Raw genomic sequence first — 12,008 nt, forward strand, 5'->3', positions numbered from 1 at the left:
GAAACAGTCTTTTGTCTCTATTAATAGGCAGGGTGATTCTCTGTCTGTTGTAATGTTCCTATTTTATCTCCAAGTGGTTTCAATTGTTTGCAGTTATCTCTGATGGTTTTCCATTAAAAGTCTTCAGATGGAGCAAGGCTTGACAATTGAGCCTTGCATTACATCACCAGCTAGCCCTGGTGGGGTGACAACTCCCTCCTGTTTGAATGGGCCATCAACGAGACATATTATCCCTGAAGAATAACTCTTACTCCAAGTTCATAAAGCATACTTTCAATATAATTGCATTATTCATTAAATATTACCTGTACATACATCTCACAATGATTATGAATCTTGACAAGTTATGAGCTTTCTATAGATACCTTACGTGTTAGTCTTTATGGATAAATACCATGCAAGATCTGTTTTTGGTGTAGTGAGTTTGGCAGATCTGAGGTGAAAGTGGTTTGCAAAGAACCGGGAGACCTTTTGTCAAGGATCCTGTGTCACATAGCATCCCTTCACTAACACAAGTTTCTTATGCTGCGTTCATAGCCGCAGTGTCTGAGCACTTTTCAGCAGTGCATTAAGCAACATGTTTAACATCTGTCACATGTTTATTCTCTCATCCTCTCCCAGGGGGAGAAATATGTGCAGTGGAGTGTTTTGTTTTGGAATGTGTTTAACTATATCCACACATTGCCGTATGTTTATGTTAAAGAAGGTAAGGTCAAAGAAATGCACTTTGCACTTAGGAAGATAGGGAGGTTTGTGATGCTCTTTAGTCCCTCGGGGAGTTTACGCTATAGTTTTAGTTGGCCCCTCAGAAAGCCAGATTTGAACTAGAGACCTGGATCTGAGACATTAATTCTTGAGGCTCACCCAGTTTCTAATATAACCTCAGATGTGTTATAATGTTATGGCTGGAAAGTCCAAATCAAGGGCAACTCGAGAGGAGTGAGGTAGATTAGCACATCCGATCTTCCATAACAATTCTGCAGGGTGCTACCACCCCCTTCTTATAGCTCTTCTGTCTGGAAAGCAGCATGCTGTCCTGTAACCCTTGCAAATGCAGTAATTCAATATAAACTGATACGGACTCAAACATAAAAAAGCACATACTGAGACACTGCCACCTTGTGGGAATTTAGACAGAACTAAACAAAACAGTCGCACATTCAAGAGTAACTTAAAAACAGGGCTGCGGCCAACCAGTATTCAGTAAGGAACAGAGGCATTGTCTAAATAATCATTTTTTAAGTCCTTAAGTTTTTCAGGGTGAGAGTAATATTTGGTCTATGTTTTAAAATATAACTGTTTGTTTCATAACATTAAGGGTAACTGTGTTCAAAGGATAACTGTGATGCATCTGATGAAGTGGGCTTTAGTCCACGAAAGCTTATGCTCAAATAAATTTGTTAGTGCCACAAGTACTTCTCATTCTTTGTGATCAAAGAAAATCTTAAATTATACTTTTCTTGATAGTTGTCACAAATCCTTGTTGTAAAATGACTTTACGTGGTATTTCCCCTTCCCCCATTCTGTGCCTACAAATGAATAAGAGAATCATTTATATATCAAATGTTCAGAACTAGTTCTCTCTAATGCTTTTTTATAGTACCGCTGACCAGGATATCTAAGGCCCCAATCCAGGAAAGCACTTCAACGCATGCTTCACTTTAAGCACACGAGTATCCTATTGACAGCCAAATATCTACCATTCAGTTAAACACTGGGACTATTCATGTGCTTAAAATGAAATATGTACTTAAGTACTTTGCTGGATCAGGGCCTGAGCCTCTGCAATGGTGAAGAATTTCACCAGTGCTTTAGTTCACAGCTAGCAAAGATTAAGTGCTTGTGTAGAACGGTGAGAAGTACTGTAAGAAATAACTTCAAATGAATTGTCATCTTGTTAACCAAATCTATTTCCTTGTTGACTTTTACAGTTGAAAGTTCAGGGGATCCTTTACTATAATGTGCTAAAGCTGTTCTTTCTATATCTTTCTAGCGGTTCCAAATAATTTCACACAGGGCTTTAAATAATACAACATGTATAGACATTTCAAGGAGGAGTGGGTTTTGGTCTGGGTTCCTCCTCAAAAGAAACCATAAACCGTGAAGCCAACATAGCATGTTTACCCTGTGATGCAAGAGTCAGCATGTTTAAGAAACATGAACTTGAAATGAAGATGAATTGGGCCACTAGATTGCCCAGCACTTATTGGTGCCTCTCACCTGAGGTCAGTTACACTCCCAACTTTTCACAATTTACTTAAAGTTCTTAAACTGTAATCCGTCACTCAACCAACAATTCATTACTCATCAGTAAAACATGTACATACAAGCAAGCTTTGAGGTATGTATTTTTGAAAACTCTAACACAGAAAGTTCTTCCTGTCATAAGTTTTCAATGCCCCTTTCTTCCTCCTACACACATAAAATTAGCTACTGTAATCTATGCTTGTACATATGAATGTTGTCCTGACATTTTAAGGTGCATTATCTGATCTCAGTGTACTCCAGTCCAATACATAAATGACGTAAAGATTTGCTTCAATTCAAGACATATTTGCTGCAATTCATGCTTAGATTAGAGGGATATATCATCTCTATTTTCTATTCTGCTGGTAATTCTTTGTAAATAAAACAAAAACAAAAAACAAAATCATGTTTTCCAGATCAGCATAATGTGTCTGAAATGCTTCCTGTAGTTTAGAATTAAGCACAGCTAAAACCTTCTATGCTACCAATAATGAACAGAGATATCCTTCCTTTATGAATTATACTTTAGGTATAGAAGACAAACATCTGACTTTTATAATAAATAATGACTACTGAAGAGAATCTTTCAGCAGAGGGATAAAATGAGCCAGAGTTGACCATGACAAACTAAAAGATTTGAAAACACATCTTTGTTCTGTCTGCATAAGGGGCAAAGTTGTGTTTAAAATCCTGCCTTATTTTCCCAGCCTAGAAAAATTCCAAGTGAAGTGTGGCCTAGTCTTTGCATACAACCAGTCATTCCCTCTTTCTAATTCCTTTTTATGGGGAGGGTTAGTGTAAGACACCAACATGATATCCTCCTTTCCTGCCCAGACAGTTATAAATTAAACTGAATTTCATACTTACTAAGGAAATAGCTACTGCTTGGCTAGTTGTTGCCTTGGAGCTGCCACATTATTTGAAGTAGATTAGGGAGTATATACATGTGCGTGGTGGATCGTCAAAATAACTTAATTTCATAATATTCCACTGTACAGTAGCTAGCTTGTCTCCTCGTCCCAGTCTGCTCTATTCCCTGATCTTTGCTGCCCTCTTCTGGTTGCTATTAATGAAAAATGACACACAGTTAATATTAGTTGGGTAAGAAAACTGACAACAAGGGGGAAGGAACACAAACCAGAATGGGGCGGGGGGGGGGGGCGGTGGTGGAGGAAGAGAAGAGTGGAAATGGTTCAAGTATATTTAGACAAGCTAGATGTATTCAAGTCATCAGGGATGACATTCACCGTAGGTTACTGAAAGAACCAGCTGACACAATCTTGGAACCATTAGCAATTATTTTGGAGAACTTATGGAGGATGGGCGAGGTCCAAGAGAACAGAAGGGGAAACATAGTATCTATCTTTAAAAAGGGGAACAAAGAGGACTCAGGGAATTATACAAGAGTCATCCTAACTTGAATACCTGGAAAGATACTGAAACAAATTATTAAATAATCAGCTTTTAGCACCCAGGAGACAAGAGAGTGCTAAGTAGTAGTCGATATGGACTGTCCAGAACAAATCATGCCAAACCAAGCTAATTTCTTTTTTGACAGGGTTACTGGCCTAGGGGGTGGTGGGGATGCAGTAGGTGTGATATAGCTTGATTTTAATAAGGCTTTTGACACAGTTCCACATGACATTCTCATAAGCAAACTAGGGAAACATAGTCTAGGTGGAATTACTATAAAGTGGGTGCCCAACTCTTTGAAAGACCAGACTAATAAAGTAGTTATCAATGGTTCTATCTAGTGGGGTTCCAAAAGGCTCTGTCCTAGATCCAGCACTGTTCAATATTTTCATTAGTGATCTGGCTAGTGACGTGGAGAGTATGCTTATAAAATGTGCAGATGACACCAGTGTGGAAGGGTTGTTACTGCTTTGGAGGACAAATGTCAATTTCAAAATGACCTTAATAAATTGGAGACTTGATAAAAAATCATCAAGATCAAATTCAGTGAAGATAAATGTGAAGTACTGCACATAGGAATGAAAAATCAAATGCACAACTACAAACAGGGAATAACTGCCTAGAAAGCAGTACTGCAGAAAAATCTGGGGATCTATAGTGGATCATTAATTGAATATGAGCCAATAATGGATCTCTTTTTGGAAATGGTTAATATAATTCTTGGGTGTATTAACAGGATCGTTGTATGTAAGATGTGAGAGGTAACGGTCCGCTCTATTCAGCATTGATTAAGCCTCAACTGGAGTACTGTGTAGAATTTTGTGTACCACACTGTAAGAAAGATGTGGACAAATGGAAGAGAGTCCAGAGGAGAGCAACAAAGATGATAATAGGTTTAGAAAACTTGGCCTATGAGGAAAGGCTAAAAAAAACTAGCCATGTTTAATTGCGAGAGAAGAAGACTGAGGGGGACCTGATAATATAAATCAGATAAAGTAAGGGCTGTTATAAAGAGGAAAGTGATCAATTGTTTTCCATGTCCACTGAAGGCAGGACAAGAAGTAATTGTCTTAATCTGCAGCAAGGGAGATTTAGGTTAGATATTAGGAAAAACTTTCCAACTATAAGGGTAGTTAAGCACTGGAATAGGCTTTCCAAGGAAGTTGCGGAATCCCCGTCATTGGAAGGTTTTAAGAACTGGTTAGACACATGCCTGCTAGGGATAATCTAGGTATACTTGGCCCTGCCTTAGTGTGGGGGGACTGGACTAGACCTCTCAAGCTCCTTTCCAGCCCTACATTGCTATGATTCCATAGCTGTTTAAAGGTTTAGGTACTGAGAGGCAATATTAATCATATTAGATGCCTCTTGTAAGAATGTATAAAGGGAAAGGGCACAATTCAGGGCATGGATAAAATGCAGACATTGTTACGTATTTGGAAACTCCACAAGGCAAAAGACCCACACTGAGTCATGGTGAAATAAAGTAGATAATTTTGTTTCTGGAGTTGGGTTCTTTATTCATATTATGTGGGCCACACAGCTTTGTGCCTCTGGAAGGCTGCAGGTAAGGTAAAATATGCTGTGCTACCTTTCAGTGCTGGCCTCCACTAATGAAGATAGCTCTGGTGTGGCATGCACCACACCTCTAAAGGGAGCATTTGTGGGAGTGATTTGACAAGTTAGTGGCAGGGTGGGGCTTCACCCGACATGACATGGGGCTATCGATACTTGCAGAAATTTGTAGAAGTGACATTTCCAACACTCACCATTTTTGATGAAAAATAGAGCATTTAAAGTTACATCTCTTCAGAGCAGTGGGACTAATGCAGATATTTCTTGGGAGGAGGAGCAAATTCCAGTAGTTCTCCCCCTTCCTCAGCTGTGGAGTCTTCCCTCCCTCTAACCCACACAATGCATGAGCTGGTGCTGCCAGGAACCAAGTTCTCAGTGGACTCCTCTGCACTTCTCTGTACAGGAACAGACTCCCTATGTGCCAGGTCATGATGTCATTGGCCACGGCCCCCCTCCATCTGTATGGAGAGGCAGCTGGGTTAAATTTCAGTGGCATTGCAACCATGCAGCAGACATGATACTCCAGACCACACCAGCAGCTGGCATACTGATTTAGTACCAGACCACTGCTTAAAAATGGTCGGGCCATGTCCCTCCAACACTTGGCCTATGGAAGTTTGAGCAAGTAAAAAGTTTTTTTGGGGGGAGGGGGCACATTTGCTAAGCTCACCTTCCAAGTGGTGCCACTGCTCCAGAGAGTGGGTGATGGGCCCTTTTTTCCCTGTGACTCTTCTGTGGGGGAGTGGCATGACCTTCACCCTGTTTCCACAGCTTCTTCAGTAGGTACCTGACAGGCCCCTCATCGCCTGTGGTCTCCTTAAAGTCAGCTCCTTCCTGATTCTCGGTGGGGAAGTGAAGACCCAGGGCCTCTCTGGTTCTTAGGTTCCTTTCGTTGTCTCTTCTCCTCCTAAAATTCTCTTCACTGTGACTCTCTCTCAGTATCTGTCCACCCTCCCTTGAGGTCTACTAGCTCTCCTCTATTCTGGCTGCTCCCTACAGAGTGATGGTTTTCTAGCCTCCTGTTTCTCTTCCCATCTGTCCACAATGTCTTGACTCCCTAACATGGAGGAGAGGGAGAATAAGAGCTACATAGTTTACTTCAGTTACCAGGCCATCCTGAGATTATGAATTTGTAAGTATAATGGAGATTTAAATTTTCCCCTAGGTTCAGCAGGTGGCATCATATGGGGAAACATCATAAGCCGCTCAGTGTGCATCAGGCACACGTACGAGAAGGGAAAACAGTATTCTTTACAAGTAATTGCCTTAGAGTCCATGGGGGATGACATAGAAATAGCTAGACAGGACAAATGAGTCAATGAGGTTTAGGTAAAATATGTGTTGACTTTTTGATGAATGGCTTAGATTCCACTTTAAGCAGGATATTTGTGGTAAAAACAACAACATGCAAAAGCCTTATTATCAGCCTGACAGTAACAAAATAGTGAAAGGCCCTACTGGGATTAAAACTGGTCCCGGAAAACAACACACACAGGACAAAGCTTTCAATGACAAATTACCTTCCTGCTTTCTCTTCATATAACAAGTGCTGGGTTTTTCTTCCTGCAGTGAACTCATGTCTCTTTCAGTTTGCTTTTAATTGAAAACAGACTTAACTTTACAGCATGGGAAAAGCAACCAGACCAGTGGTAAACCGCAAAGTAGAGCAAGGAGCAAGAGTCAAAATAGAAAGTAGTTTTGATTTGTTAAATAACCATTCTTAAATACTATTTTTCTGAAAAGATGGAGGGGAAAGAAAAATATTCTATGCCACACCCATTTAGGGAGGAAAGATGGTCTTGTGGTTAAAGACCTGGACTGGGACTCAGGAAATCTTCAGTCAATTTCGAGTGCTGCCACAGACTCTGTGACCTTGCCACTAGGTTGCTCTGTGCCTCAGTTCCCCATCTGTGAAATGTGGGTAATACTCTCTTACCTTGTCTAATAAAATCTGAGAGCTTGAAACTGTCACCTACTATGTGTTTGTACAGTGCCAAGCATGTTGCAGCCTTTTCTATTCTAGTAATACAAACAACATAGCTAGTTACTGAAATCTGAGGGAAAAAATCCATTATAACTAACAGATATTGTTCAAGTGAAGAGTAAAACTGGTACTAAAAATATTTTTCTGGATATTCAGGAGCAATATTATGTAAGCAAACTGGAGGATGCCATATAGAACTTCCTGTTGAGAAAATTAGCAGTGAAACTCTCAGAGAAAGGGAACTAGTTTTATAAAGGACGTTGTAAGCTTCATTACCACAGTAGAACATGGCATAATGCTGCTATATAGCTACTGTTGACCATGCACGCAGTCAATATTGATTGCAGTATACATAATATGCATTCCAAATGGTTTGGCTAGTGTATCCAAATCATTATGAAAATTCAATTTATTTGAATCTTTAAAGAAATAAACTTCAGATTAACCACTTATATAAGTTGGTTCTCTTTTGTCCTCAGATACTTGAATAAACCAGCTGAAATAGATGAGCTTATTCTATAATACCCTGTCTCTTCATTGATCCTGCGCCTGTAGGTTTTAATTTTAAAAACCAGAGGCCATAAGCCACCAGGTACTTCCATAAGTGATGTGAAAATGTGTTCATAATGTTGAGAGAACTAGCCAAAAGGAATCAATTGCTATTGGCTGATGACAGGTTTCAGAGTAACAGCCGTGTTAGTCTGTATTCGCAAAAAGAAAAGGAGTACTTGTGGCACCTTAGAGACTAACCAATTTATTTGAGCATGAGCTTTCGTGAGCTACAGCTCACTTCATCGGATGCATACGTGGAAACTGCAGCAGACTTTATATATTCTCTGTGTATATATAAAGTCTGCTGCAGTTTCCACGGTATGCATCCGATGAAGTGAGCTGTAGCTCACGAAAGCTCATGCTCAAATAAATTGGTTAGTCTCTAAGGTGTCACAAGTACTCCTTTTCTATTGGCTGATGGTTTGTTATCATCATTACCATTGGTCTATTTAAAACAGGCCTAGTAAGTTTCATTGAATGAGTACAGACTGACTTTCTAGGCAAAGCTAACACATACAAGAGAACATATGAATAGCCATACTGGGTCAGACCAATGGTCCATCTAGCTCAGGATCCTGTCTTCCAACAATGGCAAATGCCTGATGCTTCCGAACAGAACAGGCAATCATCATATGATCCATCCCTTGTTGTCTAGTCCTAGCTTCTGGCAGTCAGAGGCTTAGGGATACCCAGAGCATGGGGTTGAATCCCTGACCATCTTGGCTAATAGGCTATCCTCCATGAATTTATCTAATTCTTTTCTGAACCCAGTTATACTTTTTGGCCTTCACTGCATCCCCTGGCAATGCAGTACGCAGGTGACTATGGACTGTGAGGTACTACCTTTTGTGTTTTTAAAACATGATGCTTATTAATTTCATTGGGTGACCCCTGGTTCAGGGGTTACATGAAAGAGTAAATTATACTTTCTTATTCACTTTGTTCACACCATTCATGATTTTATAGACCTCTACCATATCTGCCTTTAGTTATCTCTTTTCCGAGCTGAACAGGCCCAGTCTTTCTAATCTCTCCTCATAGGGAAGCTGGTCCATACCCCTAATAATTTTTGCTGCCCTTCTCTGTACTTTTTCTAATTCTAATATATCTTTCTTGAGATGGGGTGACCAGAACTGCACAGGCTATTCAAGATGTAGGCATACTATGGGTTTGTATAGGGGCATTATAATATTTTCTGTCTTATCTATCCTTTTCCTAATGGTTCCTAACAGTTAGCTTTTTTTGACTGCCACTGTAGATTGAGCAGATGTTTTCCCCAATGACTCCAAGATCTCTTTCTTGAGTGGTAACAGCTAATTTAGACCCCCAGTATTTTGTGTGTAGAGATGGGGTTAAGTTTTCCAATGTGCACAACTTTGCATTTATGAACATTGAAATTCATCTGCCAATATGTTACCCAATGACCCAGTTTAGTGAGATCCCTTTGTAACTCTTTGTAGTTAGCTTTGAACTTAATATATCTTGAGTAATTTTGTACCATCTGCAAACTTTGCAACCTCACTGTTGACCCCTTTTTTCAAGCTCATGTATGAAACTGTTGAACAGCACCGGTCCCAGTGCTGAAAACAGACAATTTATTCCTACCCTTTGTTTCCTGTCATTAACCAGTTACTGATCCAGAAACTACACCCTAATGACAACAAGAACTCTTGGCCTGTTTGGGATTAGACAATGTATGTAGATTTCAGAGTAGCAGCCGTGTTAGTCTGTATTCGCAAAAAGAAAAGGAGGACTTGTGGCACCTTAGAGACTAACCAATTTATTTGAGCATGAGCTTTCGTGAGCTACAGCTCACTTCATCGGATGCATTATGCTTATGCTCAAATAAATTGGTTAGTCTCTAAGGTGCCACAAGTCCTCCTTTTCTTTTTACAATGTATGTAGAAACTCTTTTTCTGCACACAATTCTGTTTTGGGGGATCAGACCACTACTACGATCAGTACAATTCCACAGTCTTGATGGCTAGACACAAGGTCCTGTCAAGACAAATTCCCCTTCAGGCCAGGGAGCATGCAGAAATTGGGAGTGGCCTGAAAAAAATGGCTAGAAGATTTGTGCTGATTCCCATCAATTTCACACTGGGGAGCCAAGCATTCTGGATGCAGTAGTAGGGAGAGGTGCTAAGAACTGATGAACACTAATCAGAAAACACTGATTTATAGTGTTAGAAGGACTGACTTAAAAAAAAATCCAGAAGCCATAAAATATGTTTATGATTAATAGAAAAGATTGTCTCATCCTTGAAAAGTCAACTTAAATTTATGTTGACTTACAAATATTCAGAACCCTTCTCCAGTTACAAAGCTACTTTTGGCAGTACTGAACGTAGAAAGGGGAATAGAGTTGCTGCATTCATATTTGCATAACATTACCCAGAATCCCTTTCTAAGTCACAGCTACCTGGTGTCCGCACTCTGGAGGAAAGGTTCAAGGTTTGTTATGATGACCTGTTTGCAAAGTTTTATCTAATGCAACTGGGTTTTATAAAAACTTTTAATATTTTACATTTAAACTGTTCTTTCTATCTCCAAAGCTCCGAAATAGCTTTACAAACCATGGGCATATGTCTTTCCTGGTATCTCCATGAAGTTCCCATTTGGCACTCCGGCCATACCTCCTTCTGAGACAGAAAGTACCCAACTACCTAGAATATAGAACAAGAATATTTCTGGGGGCTGTGGAGGCAAGGATATTGAGCTAATCTCTATTTTTAACAAAAGCCCCAAAGGGAATTGTAAAGTAGCACAGAGCAAATAAGAGACTGAGACTGAAAAGTCTCATTTGAAAAACCTAGATGATGTAAATTGTATGGCACGCCTCTGCCTTGGAAAGATGTAGGAATAAATCCACCTATGTTTCTTGGAAGTCTATGTATTTGATAACTGAAGTTTAGAATACAAGCCATCACCTGCATTCATGCTCAAACTGTTCCACAGGTGCTTTAAAAAGAATGGTCCAAATTCATCCCTGGTCATTAAACTGACAGATTTACAAAGAGGATAAATTTGATCCAATGTATTGGATACTATTAGAGCAATGGCTATGTAGATAAATATGGCAGCTATTATGAATTCAGCAGCAGTTCATAACTGTGCACATTGGAACTGACTGAGAGCTGGAGTACTAGTCAAAAGACCAGGGTCACCCACTGATTCTGAAAAGTGTCTTGGAATCTTTAACTCACACATGGAGAGTCTGGGATAAAAGTTTAAGTCACCATCTAAATGAGACATTTTCTATTTTATGCTTTTTTCCCTTAAGGAGCAAAGTAAATACACAACCGAAGAGCACAAAAGAAAATGAAAATCAGAATTAACTGGAAAAAATACCATTAGTAGACATTTTTATTGGTTCTTGTGGAGGCTTTGAATACCTAGGTACATGACATTTTGTAACTGAGAAGTTGTTTTTAATTCACACAATATTCAGAATTTTTAAAAAAGGGTATTCTGAAAAACTGGCATCAGAGATTGCAATAATTTGCTTAAGTGTTAGGAATGCACAAATGAGCCGTCCAAGAATTTATTCAGCCTTGACCTTATGGAGGCTGCCAATTCCTTGGCAAAAACATAAATCAAAAACTCTTCTACTGCAACAGCATCTTTCAGTAACTCAGTCATTTGCCTGTCTCTAGGGTCTCTAGGATTTGCACTTCCATAAATATAGTTGGGGTGTGTTTTGTACAGAAAGCACAGATTTGACCAGGAGTAATTTTAGAACATGAAGTGCCAGATTATAAAACAATTCTTACTGGGGTGTGTATACCTCCCCATGGAACTTCCTGTCCTCCCTGAAATACACACCTGCCCTTCCCCCATTAAAAAACAAAGGTTCTAGGGCTTCTGCTTTATGGAAGATAAACATAGTTTGGGCGGATCGAGCCTTAAAAAAACTGTACATTTTTAACACTGTAATCAACAACATAAGGCAGCTCTGGAATATTTTGGACCAAGCTCTTCTATTTCCTGGCTTATGTATAAAGGATATTAAGATAATTAGGGTGTGGACTTTAGGGTAAACAATCACACTTTAAGTACCAGTATTAACTTTTTAATTGGTGACCATTTTAATAAATGGAATAGGTAAGAGAATTCTAACTTCAAAATAAAACGGTAACTGGACCCACTTAGCAAATGAAATTAGCCAGTGAGTCAAAAATGGCCAAGGCAATAACACCCTAATTTATATTCAGTTGAGATATCACATTATTAAATT

The sequence above is a fragment of the Lepidochelys olivacea genome, assembly GCF_965140295.1.
Source record: "Lepidochelys olivacea isolate rLepOli2 genome assembly, chromosome: 7".
NCBI classification, from domain to species: Eukaryota; Metazoa; Chordata; order Testudines; family Cheloniidae; genus Lepidochelys; species Lepidochelys olivacea.